The 15,148-nt window shown below is 45.6% G+C and overlaps 1 protein-coding gene and 1 pseudogene across 1 annotated transcript in view; one reads left to right on the top strand and one right to left on the bottom strand.

The window, feature by feature from the left end:
* LOC130295652 (G patch domain-containing protein 4) overlaps nt 1-15,148 on the top strand; it is a 95,175-nt gene that overhangs the window by 27,614 nt on the left and 52,413 nt on the right. The window lies entirely within an intron of this gene.
* Nucleotides 4,946-5,037, bottom strand: LOC130296077 (U2 spliceosomal RNA; annotated as a pseudogene).

Below are 15,148 nucleotides of genomic sequence, written 5' to 3'. Positions count from 1 at the left end.
AGTGTAGTGTCTATAGAGGTATGGTAACATGGTGTAGTGTCTATAGAGGTATGGTAACATAGTGTAGTGTCTATAGAGGTATGGTAACATGGTGTAGTGTGTCTATAGAGGTATGGTAACATGGTGTGGTGTCTATAGAGGTATGATAACATGGTGTAGTGTCTATAGAGGTATGGTAACATGGTGTAGTGTCTATAGAGGTATGGTAACATGATGTAGTGTCTATAGAGGTATGGTAACATGATGTAGTGTGTCTATAGAGGTATGGTAACAAGGTGTAGTGTGAGAGTCTATGATGTTCTGGTAACATGGTGTAGTGCACTGTGCTTGGTGTTACTGTATAGCAGGACAGTACTGAAGTATGATAACATAAAGGTAGGTATGAATGGCACAGAGTGGTGGGATACACAAGATGTAAGGATTCTGTGTAGTGTGCAGGTAAATGGGAATATGGCGGAGCAGTGGATAATGATTTTATAGAGAGGTAAAATAATTTTCCTTATTACTGTCCCAAAAACACTATGCCAACACTAGAAGTGTACACTGAATTATATATACTCAGGATATCTTCTACATCAGTCTACTTTACCGTCTCTCCAGTGTGATATGTTCACATCATTGACAGTGGAAGCTGTGTTACCATTAACAGTGATAGAATACAACAGATTACAGTCTAATAATATAATAGAATTAGTGTTTAGGTACTTACACTTACTTATAAGAAAATGCAATAGTTAGCAGAGAAAAGTGGCTGCAATCATGGCCCTTCACCCTAGAGGGCATCCTTTAATGAGAGGTAGTATTGGGCTGTGGTGAATCTAAAACTGGTAGGGATTGGACAGGATAGGACATTTAGAGATATCCTCTAGGACATAGGTGCCAATAGACAGCATCTGTCCCATTGACAGGAATGGGAAACATTACTGGGCGTTCTCTGTGACCTTTTCATTCCATAGGTAGGGGGGGAGGGAGGCTGAACTGTAAGGAGTAATATTGTAAAAACTGATTTACCCAATAAATCATTTTGGATGACACATTCCCTTTAATAACGCAAACTAGGGACGCACCTTTCGAGAGTCCTAACCTTTTTTTTTTTCCTTTTTTTTTTTTTGTGGGATGAGTTGCGTTTTTTGGCCACATTTTGGTGTACATTAAATGTAATGACGAACGTTTATTATTTTTAGGGGGGATAAAATAGAAAATTGAAATTCTATTAGTGTTTTTTTCATTGACGCGGTGATATCAATAAAGCTGTTTATTTGGGGGAAAATTTTGTGGGGTTTTTTGTAAAATATTTAATTCATTTTTTTATTTAACTTTTATCTAGTTCTACTTAGGGATTTGAACTTCTGTCAGACTGATCACTCATGCAGTGAATTGTGGCAGTAACCTCTGGATGAATTAGGCCATGTTCACACGTCGGAATTTCCGTGCGGAAATCAGGTCGGAACTCTGCATGGAAATTCTGCTGCAGCAGAGTCCCATTTAATTCAACGGGATTCTGATGCGCTGTGCACATGGCGAATTTTCCGCCACAGATGTTTCCGGCATGGAAATTCTGAATTCTGTGTCCACCGAAAGGAGGAACCTATTTATTCTTTCTGCGGACTACGCACGGAATGCACAGCTGTCTGAGATGTGCAATCCTATCGGGGCCTGCATAATATGCACCGATAGCGGCTGCCGGTTTTGCGTGCGGGGATTTCGTAGTGTGTACATAGCCTTAGGGTGACAGAGGTAGTCGCTTTCCCTGTCTGTCCACTCAAATTCCAAAATCGCTATTGACTGCAGCACCTAAAGGCCCTATTAGGCCTCGTTCACACGGCAGAATTTCCACACGGAATCCGGCGGGAAAAATTCCGTTGGGAATTCCGTTGCAGCAATGGAGTCCCATTGTTTTCTATGGGATTGTTGCTGCACTGTGCACACGGCGGAAACTCCGATTCCGGCCTGCGCAGAATCCGCTCGGAAATACATTGCTATCTATGGCACATTTCCGAGCGGTTATAAGCTATATAGGGGGGGGGGGGGGGGTTTACAAAACCTGCGCAGTGGAAAAGTATCTGAGTTGCCCATAGCAACCAATCAGATCGCTTCTTTCCTTTTGCAGAGGCCTTATCAAAACTGAAAGAAGCGATCTGATTGGTTGCTATGGGCAACTCAGCAACTTCTCCTCAGCAACTTGCTTAAATATATCTGGAATAAAGTTATTTTCAGTAAAAAAAATAAAGCTTTCTATGTAAAAAATTTCCAGCAAAATATTTATGTCCAATTCGATTTCACCGGTAAAAATTTACACCAAATCACTAATCACCTAAATTATTCTTAATTAATGATAAATTCTTAATCAGCAGCGAGAAATAATTTGACCCGATTAGCACAGGAGCCATTTCCATATTCAGACGACACATGGGCCCGTCTATAGTCACAGCGCTGAAGATTTATTATTAGTTACAGCATCGATAAAACCGACCATATCATCAGACGCGTTTCGAGCGCATGCGCTCGAAACGCGTCTGTCGATATGGTCGGTTTTATAGTGTCCAGTGATCTTCAGTAACGCTGTCGTTTCTCGGTGCTGGATCGTCGTTCTTTGCTGTTCCCAAATGGCGGCCTGTAGGGGGCCCTAGAGAACCCTACACTGAAATGATTGTCAGCTTTAGGAAGCTGATGCCCCGGAACGTTAGAAAGAGGGGGCAGAGGTGAGCCCGTGTGTGGTGACAGGGAGACTGCTCTGAAAGTATGTGGGGCGGAGTAGGCCTGTGTTCTAGTTGCTGAGGAGTAAGCAGTAAACAAAGGGTTCTGCATCGCAGCTATTGCAGGTTTGACATCCCAAACCAAAGGAAAGAGCGGTAGGTACTTCTAGGCGGTGGTGTAGCGTGGCTTGGCATCTCCCGGGGCAAGGCAAAGTATTGTGCGCATAAAGTGTATGTATAGCCACTCACTAGGGACGCACAATAGCTTTTTTTCAAGGTTTGGGGATAAAAAATTTTTTTTTACAAAAATTATAAAATAATGCCGCCACACCAGGAAAACAATTTACTACTGCAGTGACTAAATAATACCATCATACTGTTATATAATAAAAAAAATAAAAAATAAACACTATACAAAGACCAGTATCACCAATAGCATTACAATACCAGGGAAAAATGATACCACCAGACAATGGCCATTATCATTACCAGTACATTGTGTTTGCATAATACCACCATACTCCAAACATAGGCCAATGTCACCAATAAGATTACAGATGTGGAATCTGGGTTGCCTTGCGGGGCTCGCCAGATGTCCGAGGAAAATTCTGACTTTTTGGCTTAGTAGGGGCGAGCCCCTACTAAGCCAAAAAGTCGGAATTTTTCTCGGGTTTATGTTCCTTAAACCTGACGAAGAGGGGGTGCCCCCTCGAAACGCGTTGTTTATTCACTAAATAAAGCCTCAAAATCTCCACTGACTCAGTATCATCCTAGGGCGAGCGCCTACTAAGCCAAAAAGTCAGAATTTTCCTCGGACATCTGGCGAGCCCCGCAAGGCAACCCAGATTCCACATCTGTAATCCTGTTCCAGACCGCTTGCTAAGTGGGACCGACGGCTGTCTGCCTCCTGACACATATACTTAAAGCGTTCCACAGTGTTGTGCCTGCCAGCACAACACAATAAGGTGAGCACCATTTCATCCTTTTTTTCCCAAAAAACCTTATTCCAACGTACTTCACTATTGGAGCGCCATCTCTGTTCTTTTTTCCCTGCTCTCCAATGTCACCAATAACACCACTATACAAGGGACAAATAAGTGTGCCACGCCAGGTAGGTCCCTAGTTTTTAGGTAAAGCCGCCTCCCCCCCCCAATTAGGTAGAAGCTTCCAGTAGATACATATTTCCCCCCATTAGGTACAAGCCCACGACAGGTAGATAATTCCCCCTATCTGGTAGAAACCACCAGGTAAATAAATCTCCCCTGGTAGATATACAATCCCCCCCATAAGATAGAATCCTTCAGTAGGTAGATACTTTCCCCTATTAAGTAGAAAATCCCTTCATTAGGTAGAAGCCCCCAGTAGGTAGATTAGGTAGAAGCCTGGGTAGGTAGAGAATTCCCCCCATTAGGTAGATGTCCGTAGTCGGTAGGTAATTCCCCCCATTAGTAGATGAATAATCCCCATTAGGTAGATGTCCCCTGTAGGTAGGTAATTTCCCCATTAAAAGCCCTCAGTGGGTAGATAATCCTCCCATTAGGTAGAAGTCCCCAGTAGGTAGATACTCCCCCTATTGGGTAGATTCCCCCAGTAGATACCCCTTTAAAAAAAAAAAATGTGCACGAAGGATGCGGTCTATCCCAAGCCCTTCTCGTATAGGAGAGAGGCCCCCCCAACAAACCTTTCCCCTCGCCTCCAGACCAAAAGGTACCGATGTTCCTTTTAGCCGAAGCTACTAAGGGACCACAAATCCTCCCGGTACCCTGCCCATGCAGGAGTTTTTGTAGAGAGGTGCGGAACCTGGTGACCACACACCTCCCCTAGACCACCAGGGGGGGGGGGGACACTCAGAAGGGCTACCGCACCCTGACAAATCCTGTGGACCTACAACACGCAAAAAGTGACACAGTGAACAAAAATAAATAAATAAGTGAATGTGCGCAGGTTTACTACCCGGACATTTTCCCGGATCTATGAAAATGTCTCCGATCCTAGCCAGAAGGCCGGGAATCAATAGGGGAGTGCCACTAGATGTAGTGATATGGTGCAAGTGCTTTCAGCCCATCCTCTCAGTGAGTTTCGGCACCTCGGGGTCACTACTCCCCGAGGCACAAAAGAACCTTGGCCCTAGACCCTCTCAGCCTCATGGCGAGACCCGAAGGAAGCAGGTCACATCAGGGCAGCCGTTGAGCTGATTCAGTCGAAAACCAGCTCCGGTACACCTGCCCCCTCCATGCAGCACCCGTCCTTACCAGTCATGCATCGATGTTGTCTGATCTACCGATAAAAATGATAAGAACAGATACTACACTTGATCTTAGCCAAAAGGCTGAAAAGCGACAATGCCCTTAGTAGGTAGATAACACCCGTATGAGGTAGATGCCCCCAGTGGGTAGGTAACACCCCAGTTATGTAGAAACCCCCAGTAGGTAGATAATCTGCCCCATTAGGTAGATACTTGATACTTGCAGTGGGTAGATAATCCCCCTTCATTAGGTAGAAGCCCCGGTAGGTAATCCCCCATTAGGTAGAAGCCCCCAGTAGGTATATAAGCTGCCTATTGGGTAGATGCCCCCAGTAGATAGATAACCCCCACTAGGTTAATGCCCTCATTAGGTAGGTAACATCCATATGAGTTAGATGCCCCAGTAGGTAGGCAACACCCCTATTAGGTAGATGCCCCCTGTAGGTAGGTAATCCCCCATTAGGTAGAAGCCCCCAGTAGGTAAATTATGCCTCATTAAGTATATGCCACCACTTGGTACACAATACCCCCAGTAAGTGGTAGTTTCTCCCTCCTAGGATGCCCCAAGTAGGATGTTGCTAGGTTCTTTGTAGCTCCCTCCTTAGGGTAGGTGCTCAGTCTCTGCTCCATCCTCTCCCCTAGTGGTTTTTTAGTGGAAATTTTGGCCATTCAGTAGATCCAAAAGGGTCTCAGGAAGAACTTCCAGGCACCACTATCCAAATGGACTCCCAGTCTAATGCTTCTGACCCCCTGATCCGCACTTCGGAGGCCCTTTAATTGGGATTTACTGGGTTACTAAAGAAGTGAGTAAACATGGACCAGTGAGGTCCTGAGGAGCAATAGCCATTAAGGCCGGCCATGCATTATACACGTGTTACTCTAACCCAGTGGTCTCACACTGCGGCCCTCCAGATGTTTCAAAACTTCAACTCCCAGCATGGCCGAACAGGCTGCCCAACGGCTGTCCAGGCATGCTGGGAGTTGAAGTTTTGCAACATCTGGAGGGCCTCAGTTTGAGACTACTGGTAAGAGATGAGATGAAAGGGAAGCCTTGTTTTACCTTTTAGGGACCGTGTGGATCCTCTGGAGAAGGCAGACAGGCTTTTGACTGTCCGGGCATGCTGGGAGTTGAACTTTTGCAACATCTGGAGGGCCACAGTTTGATAACACTGGTTAACCTGTTGATTTCAATGCATCTGGCCAACCATCTAATGTGTAGGGTGGCCTCTTGATTTTACCACGATAGCAGATGTTGGGGCATAGTGGGATCAGACATGTTGGATTTCAACTGCCCAATCCTTTTGTTCTCAGGAATTATCTGACAGCGGTTATTCTCCCCTTTGAGAGTGTATGGGAGGATCGGGAGCGACAGCTTTCATTTCAAAATACAGTGATCCCTCAACATACAATAGTTTCAGCATACAATGGTCTTTTCTGGACCATTGTAACTTGAAACCAGACTCAACATACAGCGAGTCCAGATCTGTGAAACGTGTCAATGGCTGGTGTCTGGTAGCGCCCCCTACAGTACAGGGAGGTATTACATGTTCTGTACTCTTTATCTGTATTACTGAAGTGTATGCACTGACTGGTGTCTGGTAGCAGCCCCTACAGTACAGGGAGGTATTACATGTTCTGTACTACTCTTTACCTGTATTACTGAAATGTATGCACTGACTGGTGTCTGGTAGCGACCCCTACAGTACAGGGAGGTATTACATGTTCTGTACTCTTTACCTGTATTACTGAAGTGTATGCACTGACTGGTGTCTGGTAGCAGCCCCTACAGTACAGGGAGGTATTACATGTTCTGTACTACTCTTTACCTGTATTACTGAAATGTATGCACTGACTGGTGTCTGGTAGCGCCCCCTACAGTACAGGGAGGTATTACATGTTCTGTACTCTTTACCTGTATTACTGAGGTGTATGCACTGACTGGTGTCTGGTAGCGCCCCCTACAGTACAGGGAGGTATTACATGTTCTGTACTACTCTTTACCTGTATTACTGAAATGTATGCACTGACTGGTGTCTGGTAGCGCCCCCTACAGTACAGGGAGGTATTACATGTTCTGTACTCTTTACCTGTATTACTGAAATGTATGCACTGACTGGTGTCTGGTAGCACCCCCTACAGTACAGGGAGGTTACATAGTTAGTACGGTCGAAAAAAGACATATGTCCATCAAGTTCAACCAGGGAATTGAAGGGTAGGGGTGTACTACTCTTTACCTGTATTACATGTTCTGTACTCTTTACCTGTATTACTGAAGTGTATGCACTGACTGGTGTCTGGTAGCGCCCCCAACAGTACAGGGAGGTATTACATGTTCTGTACTCTTTACCTGTATTACTGAAGTGTATGCAGTGACTGGTGTCCGGTAGCGCCCCCTACAGTACAGGGAGGTATGACATGTTCTGTACTCTTTACCTGTATTACTGAAGTGTATGCACTGACTGGTGACTGGTAGCGCCCCCTACAGTACAGGGAGGTATTACATGTTCTGTTCTCTTTACCTGTATTACTGAAGTGTATGCACTGACTGGTGTCTGGTAGTGCCCAATACAGTACAGGGAGGTATTACATGTTCTGTACTACTCTTTACCTGTATTACTGAAATGTATGCACTGACTGGTGTCTGGTAGCGCCCCCTACAGTACAGGGAGGTATTACATGTTCTGTACTCTTTACCTGTATTATTGAAGTGTATGCACTGACTGGTGTCTGGTAGCGCCCCCTACAGTACAGGGAGGTATTACATGTTCTGTACTACTCTTTACCTGTATTATTGAAGTGTATGCACTGACTGGTGTCTGATAGCGCCCCCTACAGTACAGGGAGGTATTACATGTTCTGTACTCATCAAGTTCAACCAGGGAATCGAAGGGTAGGGGTGTACTACTCTTTACCTGTATTACATGTTCTGTACTCTTTACCTGTATTACTGAAGTGTATGCACTGACTGGTGTCTGTGTTTGTTATCTACTTATTTTTCGTTAATCCTCACTTTTTCCTATTTTTTGGATGACATTTTGGTGTCTTCAGAACCAATTACCAGGTTTCCATAGAGTTCTGGTCTCAACATACAATGGTCGTCCTGGAACTAATTAATATTGTAACTTGGGGGATCACTGTATTTGGTTTGTAGAATAAGTATAAATCCGGCAGAGTTAATGGTATCTCTGTACCTAAGAGAAGTGACTTGGTGACATTTGGACTGAAGCTGGTGGAGAGGAAGGGGGCAAAGTAAAAATGTTAGTAATTAAAAAGCAGTAATGGACATAGAAGGGGCCACCGGGGGAGAGCGGGCACAAAGAAGGGGACCCCCGGGGAGAGCGGGCACACAGAAGGGGACCCACGGGGAAAGCGGGCACACAGAAGGGGACCCCCAGGGAGAGCGGACACACAGAAGGGGACCCCCCGGGGGGAGAGAGGGCACACAGAAGGGGACCCCCAGGGGAGAGCCGGCACACAGAAGGGGAACCCCCGGGGGAGAGCGGGCACACAGAAGGGGACCCCCCGGGGGAGAGAGGGTGCACAGAAGGGGACCCCCGGGGGAGAGCAGGCACACAGAAGGGGACCCCCGGGGGAGAGCGGGCACACAGAAGGGGACCCCCCGGGGGAGAGTGGGCACACAGAAGGGGACCCCCGGGGAAAGCAGGCACACAGAAGGGGACCCCCCCGGGGGAGAGTGGGCACACAGAAGGGGACCCCCCGAGGGAGAGCGGACACACAGAAGTGGACCCCCCGAGGGAGAGCGGACACACAGAAGGGGACCCTCGGGGGAGAGTGGGCACACAGAAGGGGACCCCCCGGGGGAGAGAGGGTGCACAGAAGGGGACCCCCGGGGGAGAGCAGGCACACAGAAGGGGACCCCCGGGGGAGAGCGGGCACACAGAAGGGGACCCCCCGGGGGAGAGTGGGCACACAGAAGGGGACCCCCGGGGAAAGCATGCACACAGAAGGGGACCCCCCCGGGGGAGAGTGGGCACACAGAAGGGGACCCCCCGAGGGAGAGCGGACACACAGAAGTGGACCCCCCGAGGGAGAGCGGACACACAGAAGGGGACCCTCGGGGGAGAGTGGGCACACAGAAGGGGACCCCCGGGGAGAGTGGGCACACAGAAGGGGACCCCCGGGGAGAGTGGGCACACAGAAGGGGACCCCCGGGGAGAGTGGGCACACAGAAGGGGACCCCCGGGGAGAGTGGGCACACAGAAGGGGACCCCCGGGGAGAGTGGGCACACAGAAGGGGACCCCTGGGGAGAGCGGGCACACAGAAGGGGACCCCCGGGGAGAGCGGGCATGTGTAGAGTTTTGCTGAAGGAGATAATATATAAGGAACAGAGCAGGTAAAACCCACAGAAGCCACTTCCATAATCCTGCCCAACTTTCATGTGAGACGACACGCTGGGGTGTACGTTCTACTATCGCAGCGGGAGAGGTCGTCTTTGACTGGACATCAAATCTGAGCTATCTGACGGCAGAATCTCCTATAACAGTCTGAGCTTTTCGCTTTTAACCCTTCCCACACTTTTCAACCTTCGGTGCTGAGGACAGGCTTTTCATAATCTGCCTCCGCCCGGCCTCTCGTCATTTGGAAGGAACAGGGTTTAAGGGTTAAATCGATTTACAGGAACATCACACAAAATAAAAGCTATTTGTGGCCATTTCTCCTAGAAAATATGGGGTCAGTTCCACTCAACAGACTCCTATGAAGGGGTTAAAAAAAGGAACCTTGGAATTCAAATAGTCGCGATATGGGAACATTTTTTGAAAAGTTTACGTCCATGTAAGAATAATATGGATGATAAATAATCGGTAAAGATGATGGTCGCTATGACCCTATACGTGACCTACACAAGTCTAAAATAATAATCATAATAATAACAATAATATTTATTATAATTATGATTACTATTATTATAAGGAATTGTTATTATCACCCTCTAAGTGACCTACACAAGTCTATATATTAAAGATTAGATTATTTTGATTATAATATAGATTAAGATATTAAGTTATTTTAAATATTCCTAATCAATATGACATTTAAAAAAATAACCATAAAAAAATATAATACAATAGAACTCATACTGATAATAAATAATAATAATAATAATGCGGATATATATTTTAGCATTATTATTATTTATTTCATTTTAAATGTAATAATTTTTTAAACCAACATAAATTCTAAAATCAAAACCTAAAATATTTCATAAAATCAAAATCAGAATTCATTTAAAATAAAATGTATAAAGCTGTGGGAAGAGGCTGGATGCATTCATTCCCCCTATTCGTTCCTGCGTTTTATTTAAGACACCTGTAGAATCCTAATCCCTATTTATTTATTTATATTTTTTTTGTTTTGTTGTTTTTTTCTTCTTTTCTTTTAGAAAACAAAATGAGAAATCACTTACCTTGTGCTTCTTCTGGCACAGATGCCGGCTTTGGGAGAACAGCACATTGTCAATGCGATCTCTCGTCTTCCCTTTGACGCCAACACCCTTTCTCCGGCGAAGGCGCACACGACACACAGTAGAGTGGGTGGGCAGACACACATGCACACGCACTCACACACATACCCGGGGGCACTGCTTCTCAAGGCTCTGGCTTTTTCAACGTTGGCCTTGTGTCTTGTGATTGGCAGCTCTGTAGAAGAGAGGTCTTGGTCTGCCTGAAATACAAGCTCCTATAGTGTGTATGTGTGTACTAGTGTATGTGTGTGTACTTGTGTATGTGTGTTCTTGTGTATAATGTGTGTGTACTAGTGTATGTGTGTGTGTATGTGTGTACTTGTGTATGTGTGTGTACTAGTGTATGTGTGTACTAGTGTGTGTACTAGTGTATGTGTGTGTACTAGTATATGTGTACTAGTGTATGTGTGTGTGTACTAGTGTATGTGTACTAGTGTATGTGTGTGTACTAGTGTATGTGTGTATACTAGTGTATGTGTGTGTACTAGTGTATGTGTGTGTACTAGTGTATGTGTGTGTACTAGTGTATGTGTGTGTGTGTATACTAGTGTATGTGTGTGTACTGTGTATGTGTGTTCTTATGTATGTGTGTTTACTTGTGTATGTATGTGTGTACTTGGTATGTGTGTTTGTACTTGTGTATGTGTGTACTTGTGAATGTGTGTGTACTAGTGTATGTGTACTTGTGTGTGTATGTATATGTGTTTGTACTTGGTATGTGTGTTCTTGTGTGTGTATGTATGTACTTGTGTATGTGTGTTTGTACTTGGTATGTGTGTTATTGTGTATGTATGTATGTTTGTGTGTATATATGTGCATGTGTGTACTTGTGTATGAGTGTTTGTACTTGGTATGTGTGTTCTTGTGTATGTATGTGTATATATGTGTGTGTGTACTTGTGTATGTGTACTTGGTATGTGTGTTATTGTGTATGTATGTATGTATGTGTGTGTGTACTTGGTATGTGTGTTATTGTGTATGTATGTATGTGTGTGTGTACTTGTGTATGAGTGTGTACTAGTGTGTGTTTTTGTACTTGTGTGTATATGTGTATACTTGTGTATGTGTGTGTATGTATGTATGTGTGTGTATATGTGTACTTGTGTATGTGTTTGTACTTGGTATGTGTGTTATTGTGTATGTATGTATATATGTGTATGCGTGTACTTGTGTATATGTGTACTTGGTATGTGTGTTTGTACTTGTGTATGTGTGTTATTGTGTATGTGTGTACTAGTGTATGTGTACTTGTGTATGAGTGTTTGTACTTGGTATGTGTGTTCTTGTGTATGTATGTGTATATATGTGTGTACTTGTGTATATGTGTGTGTGTGTGTGTACTTGTGTATGTGTGTTTGTACTTGGTATGTGTGTTATTGTGTATATATGTGTATACTTTTGTATGTGTGTACTTGTGTATGAGTGTGTACTAGTGTGTGTTTTTGTACTTGTGTGTATATGTGTATACTTGTGTATGTGTGTGTATGTATATATGTGTGTGTGTATATATATATATGTGTGTGCACAACTGATGTCATCTTTTCATACAAATAGAAATTACATAGTAGAGGTCTCCAGGCTTGGAAGAGACAGAAAGGGGGGGGGGGGGGGGGGATGAGAAAAAAAAAAAAGATTAACCCCTAAGGTGCTTTGGAACGTCCGTCAGTTTTTTTTGTTGTTTGTCTGTCTTACAAATAAAAACTCCATATTCATTTTTTTATTATTTTTTTTTTTAAATCAGACAAGATCTACAGTACTTAAGCTTCACAACCTGTCCATTATACATATTAAAGCAGAAGGAGCTTTTAACGCTTTGCGGCAGAGCAGTCACCATAGACACGGGCGCAGAAAGTATGCCGGGTGCTGTGATGCCATGATGTGCCTATTTATCGCAAGGGGTGTGGCAGATAACTCCCCCCCCACCCCCACCAGAAATAGCCCCCCTCCCCCCATCATATATGGCAGTGTTTCCCAACCAGGGTGCCTCCAGCTGTTGCAAAATTACACCCCCTTATCATCTATGCCAGTGTTTATGGCATGCTGGGAGTTGTAGTTTTGCAACAGCTGGAGACACCCTGGTTGGGAAACACTGAACTGGACTGAATAAGAAAATAAAACCTATGCTAGAATAAAATAGTAAAGATATACAATATATATTGGGATTAAACACACAGAGCAGACACTATAATCCGCACCACGCTTCAAAATCAGGGAGGCTAGCTAAACAGAAGCTTCTATTTCAAACTAAGGCATGCTGAGATTTTTTAGTTTTTGTGTGGTGGTGTGTGTGGTGCAGGGCAGATGTTGTTACCCTAGGGGCAGATGGCATTAACCCCTTGTATTCGTGACGCCAGGGCGTGGTTTATCCTCAATACCACCCGAAAGGTATACCGCTGGATCCTGGGCTAGGCACGGGGGTAATAAAGACTCTGACGCCAAGTTACGGACAATGGAAACTTTACTGAGGGTAGACAGATGGTAAAGTCTATACAGTGTAGCCAGGACCACAGAGGTGATCAGTGACAGAGACCTTAAGGGCTTGCTGGGACTTGTAGTAGGACTGTCGGTCAATTGAATGCAGACCACACTGACTTGACAGATGACAGGGACTGACTTGACTCATAAAGCGGTAACTTTATCTTACTTGACTTGATGGCGGCTGCAGGACTGGACTTTGATGTCGCCAACACTCTGGACACACACACTAGACAAGACTACACTGGACCTCAGCTCCACCCAGGGCTTATATGGGGAGACTAGCAGGGAGCCCATACGTCATTATATGGGGAGACTAGCAGTGAGCCCATAGGTCACTCTTGGGATCACCTGATCACTGGTACCTCCTGGGTAACAATCACATGACCTATCACATGGTATAACTCTTAAAGCAACATTACATTTTGTAATGTCCCAGTACAGGACATGGTCCTGTACTATCCTTAGGTCCTGTCAGGTTGAGACCTCAGTGACCTGGGGGCTCCCCTGCAAGGCCTCCCCCTGTTGTTCCCAGAATGTTGTGTATACTGCTTTAATGCCTAGACAGTCTCCTTATGTATAGGTAGTACAAAGGACCTGTGTCTGTCACATGTTATGCAGTCACATGATTTGTTGTCACATGTTCTCCCAGAGAGCCCCAGCTTAACCTATGACCCGCAGCTTGACCAATGGGATTTAGTCCAGCCCCCCACTAGATAAAGGGGCGGCCATTACAATTCACTCGCTCTTCTCTTATAATCTTTGGTGAGGAACAGTTAACACCAGAGATCAAATGATCAGGATCTGAAAGGCCGCAAATCTACAGTCATTCCAGTAAGTCAAAGTAGTCACTACAAGAAGTTAAGTCCTGCATATAGTCAAGTCCAATCTTGAGTCAAGTTAATTATAAGTATATTGGTCCAGTAAGCTGCGAGGTCCTCTGGGTTCTGGCCACCTCTCTGGGATTTTGGCCTTAGCTGTGAAGATAATTCCATCTGTCTTAAAGGGTTAGTCCAGTGGTGAAAAACGTATCCCCTATCCTAAAGTTTCAGATTGCGGGGGGGTCCGACTGCTGGGGGAGGGGTCCGACCGGCGGCTGACACGCCCCCTCAATGGCAGAGCTGGAGATTGCCGAAGGCAGCACTCCGGCTCTGCCATAGACTTGTATTGAGGGGGGGTGTCAGCCGCCATTTCGTGCGGTGGTCAACACACCCCCTTCCCACAGGTTGTCGGGGCCCCATACAGGAGATTGCGGGGGCCCCAGCAGTCGGACACCCCGCAATCTGAAACTTATCCCCTATCCTTAAGATAGGGGATACGTTTTTCACCACTGTAAATCTCCTTTAAACTCAGTAAAGCCTCCATTAAAGGGGTACTCCGGCGCTTAGACATCTTATCCCCTATCCAAAGGTCACGGCTCCACCCCTGTGTGACATCACGCTCCGCCCCCTCAATGCAAGCCTATGGGAGGGGGCTACGCCCCCTCCCATAGGCTTGTATTGAGGGGTGGAGCCGTGACATCACACGGGGGCGGAGCCGTGACGTCACAAACCCCCCGGCCTCGTGATCGACAGGGATGCGGCGTACAAGATCATGGGGGTCCCCAGCGGTTGTGGATTCTCCTTTCACTACTAGCCATTGTAATAGCGGAGATACCGTTCGTGTGATTCCGGTACCAAAAACCATTCTGGTGTCACGAACATTAGGGGTTAATAACATCTTGCCCCCCAGGGGTTAATGCCATCTGATCCCACCACCTACACCGCTACACCCGTGGTCCTGCCGTACATCGGTGGTCCACCACAATTTTATAAGACTTTACACGATAAAACATATTTACAACGGCGAAACAAGTGCACAGGGCCTTGGGGACATGCCTGACAGGACAGCAGGAGCACGGGGTAACACCTCCCGTACTGGGCCACCACATCTGCAACAGCTGGAAGCACCTTGGTTGGGAAATACTGAGCTATACCGATTTAAAAAATAAACTATGCTAGAACAAGGTAGTAAAGAAAAACAAGGAATACTGGGATTAAATGCACAGATAATACCTATAATCCGCACCACACTTCAAAAGTCAGGTAACCAAACAGAAACTTCAATTTAAAACTAAGGCATGCTGGGAGTTGTAGTTCTGCAACAGCTGGAGGCACACTGGTTGGTAAACACTGTTTTATGGGGTCTTCTCTTCTTTAGATCTGCCATTGGTCAGAAAGTGGACTGGTATAGGTTCGGGTTGGGGCTTA

Source organism: Hyla sarda, chromosome 11 (genome assembly GCF_029499605.1).
Source record: "Hyla sarda isolate aHylSar1 chromosome 11, aHylSar1.hap1, whole genome shotgun sequence".
Classification (NCBI taxonomy): domain Eukaryota; kingdom Metazoa; phylum Chordata; class Amphibia; order Anura; family Hylidae; genus Hyla; species Hyla sarda.
Note: the sequence above shows the minus strand (reverse complement) of the source record. Positions and strands in the feature narration are given on the sequence as shown.